Source organism: Eumetopias jubatus, unplaced genomic scaffold (assembly GCF_037043125.1).
Source record: "Eumetopias jubatus isolate StellerSeaLion01/CBP00866 unplaced genomic scaffold, mEumJub1_p1.0 scaffold_9, whole genome shotgun sequence".
Lineage (NCBI taxonomy): Eukaryota > Metazoa > Chordata > Mammalia > Carnivora > Otariidae > Eumetopias > Eumetopias jubatus.
Genome location: NW_028274815.1, coordinates 133,948,008 through 133,951,455, shown reverse-complemented (window position 1 = coordinate 133,951,455; position 3,448 = coordinate 133,948,008). Strand labels below are relative to the sequence as shown.

The following is a 3,448-nucleotide window of genomic DNA, read 5'->3' as shown; positions in this document are numbered from 1 at the left end:
AATTTAAGCAGAGAATTAAAATCTGATATGATTACTTTTGTTCTGCATTTTTTTTCTAGAAAGAAAGCCTCTTTATTATTAAAATCCACGTAAGGGAAAAAAACCCACAACACTTTGGTAAGATGGCATTCCAAAGCCTTTAACTCCTAACTTGGTTTTTTTCTCCATTAAACCAATTGTTTTCTAATACTCATTTTGGACAATCCTGCTCTCATATTGAGGGGAGTAGAGTGTTGGAATTAAGAATATAGACACAGAGATTCCTGCCTGGCCACAACTCCATTTCTGCCCCAGTCCAGCTATGACTTTGGACAAGTTACTTAGACAGTTTGTGTCTAGTTTTTCCACCTGTAAAGTGAGAAAATCATAGTAGCTGGTATCATACAGTTACTGTGAGGGCTCAATGAACCACTAATTGGGAAGTGCTTAGGGCAATGCTTTGCCTATCAGAAACATTCAGTAAGGGTTATGCATCCTAATTACGGACAATACCATTTCATGGCATGACACATTGTTTTTGCATGCACTTGATATTGTTTCAAATTTTAGACAGTATTTTTACGTTCCTTATCCAATTTGCCACTAAAACTAGGATGGGGAAGAGACTGTTGGTTATGACAGACAAGGAGCCCACAAGTGGGAACTTGAGGACATCTCAGCTTTGTTTCACAGAACACAGATCCTTGTTCTTCCTCCTGGGCTGGGCTGTCAGTCTAGGTGGGCTCGATCTTTGTGGGTCACCTGGCCTCTCTTCAGTCCTTGCACAGCAACTAGACTGTACAATGAGTCTCGGAGAAGTAACAAACCCACCTCACAGGAAGTAAGTTGGAGAAGCCATTTCTATCCACATATCCAGAGGAACCCGTCTCTGAAGTAACTGGATAATACTTGCAACTCTACCAAGCTAGAGTGAAATGTGATATGCCTCACCTGGGTCACCCTCAGGTAATTCTCACTGATAAGGGTAATTATATTTTTTGTAAATTAGCAGCCCCCAAACCTGGAGGAATGGAGCCTACAAGAAGGCTGGCCAGCAGGCTGCACTCTGAGATATGAATGATATCTGAACACTCTGCCTCAGTCTGAGTTGTCAGTTCCTCATCTGCACTGAGTGCTAATAAATATGCATTTGAATGAATTAATCATAGCATTGCTTTAGGACTTGAATTCATTGATTTAACTGAATGTTGTATGTTAAAATGCCTGGTAGAGAGGCACGAAAAATGTCCATTTCTCCCTTTCTTTGCAAATAAAAATAATAGCACCACACCATTTCAATCAGAGGTGCATTCTCTATATTCAACAGGAAGGGATGTCTATTCATTGAGTGACTAAACCTCTTTGCCCATCCAATTTATGACCTAGATAAATGGTTATATTGGAGTACATATGGAAGGTCAGTAACTTCACAGCCCTTAATATTATTTGAATTGGGTAAGTAGCTAAATATCCAAACTAAAGTCCACAGGACTCCTACCTGCTGTTTTTTTTTTTTTTTTTTTGCAGGAATGTAACCATGGTGCAGCCAGAAGATTTTCAAGGGAATCCAAATATGTAGACGATTATTGGTCTCCAGATTATTATATATTGGCCATAAAATAAATTTAAACTAACACACCAGGCTTCTAGTTCTTGCCAAAATGGAACAATAGGGGCTGTATTTACTGTCCCCCTTAAAAAAGTCCCCCAAACAGACATAATACTTAAAATCATGTTTTTCAAATCACTGAATGCAAGTCATGAAGGACCATAATTCCTAAGAAATGAGAAGCACAGAAGAAAATCCATAAAAGAAAAAAGTGATAACTTTGACTTCATCAAAATTAAAAACTTCTGCTCATCGAGCCAGACTGCGCGGCCGGACGCCGGCGCCATGGAGGAGTACGCTCGGGAGCCTTGCTCATGGCGAATTGGGGATGATTGCGGAGGAGCCTTCACTGTGGGAGTCATCGCTGGTGGAGTCTTCCAGGCCATCAAGGGCTTCCGCAACGCCCCTGTCGGAATTCGGCACCGACTGAGAGGTTGTGCCAACGCTGTGAGGATCCGAGTCCCCCAGATTGGAAGTAGCTTCGCGGTGTGGGGGGGCCTGTTCTCCACCATCGACTGCAGCCTGGTGTGCCTGCAGGGCAAAGAAGATCCCTGGAACTCCATCACCAGCCGAGCATTGACTGGGGCTGTGCTGGCGGCCCGCAGTGGCCCATTGGCCATGGTGGGCTCAGTAATGATGGGGGGTATTCTCTTGGCCCTCATAGAGGGTGTTGGCATCCTCCTTACTCGCTACACTGCCCAGCAGTTCCGCAATGCACCCCCGTTCCTGGAGGACCCCAGCCAGCTGCCCCTAAGGAAGGTACCCCAGCCCCAGGCTATCCCAGCTATCAGCAGTACCACTGAGGAAGTGACTGCCTATCATCACCACCGTGGAGCCCCTCCTCCGTTCCCTCCCCGATGATCTACCTCGAAGGGAGGGCTGGCTCCCAGTTGGCCCTGGGACCCTCCAGAGAGGGCCTCTACTCTGCTCCCTTGTCCCAGGGTGGGGGGGTGGGGCACCCCAGCTGCCCTGATGGATGGGTCCCCTTCTCAGGGCACCCCAACCCCAAGTTCACATGTAACAAGTTCTCACCCCAGCCCCTTTTCCTGGCGCCCTGATGAGTATTTAAAGCCAGTTTTGAAAAACAAAAACAAAAACAAAAACAAAAACTTCTGCTCATCAAAAGACAATGGTAAAAGGACAAAAGTACTGAAAGAAAACATTTGCAAAGCACGTATCTGATAAAGTACTTGTGTCCAGAATATGTAAAGAACCCTCAAAACTCAATAGTAAGAAAACAAGTAACCTAAGACAAAATAGACATCCATTCCATCTGGATGGAAGATATACAGATGGCAAATTAGCACATCAAAAGAAGCTCCACATTATTAATCATTATGGAAATGCGAATGGACACTCCAGTGTCATACCAGTATAATTCATTAAAATGGCTTAAATCTGTAAGACTGGGAATACCAAGTAATGGGTAAGTATGTGAAAGAGTCAGAATGCTAATAAACTGATGATGGTTGGGAGTTAAGAGATGACAACCACTTCATAGACAGATTCTTAAAAACCTATTCATGCACCTACCAAAAGGAGATATTCTGTATGAATTTTTATAAAAAATCCAGAAAAATGCAAACTAATCTGTTTTTGTCCATCTGGGCTATTATATCGGAAATGGCATACACTGGGGAGTTTATAAACAATAGAAATTTATTTCTCACAGTTCTGGAGGCTGGGAAGGTCAAGATCAAGATCTGGTGTCTGGTGAAGAGTCTGCTTTCTAGTTCATAGACGGTTTTTTTTTTTTTTTTCCCGCTATGTCCTCACACAATGGAAGGGGTAAGGGGTCTCTCTGGGATCTCTTTTATAAGGGCACAAACTAATTCCATTCATGTGGGCTTCACCCTCATG

At 43.5% G+C, this 3,448-nt stretch overlaps 1 pseudogene; it reads left to right on the top strand.

Annotated features, from left to right (window-relative positions):
- Positions 1–1,873: 1,873 nt before the first annotated feature.
- On the top strand, positions 1,874–2,522 carry LOC114225527 (mitochondrial import inner membrane translocase subunit Tim17-B pseudogene; annotated as a pseudogene).
- Positions 2,523–3,448: the final 926 nt, after the last annotated feature.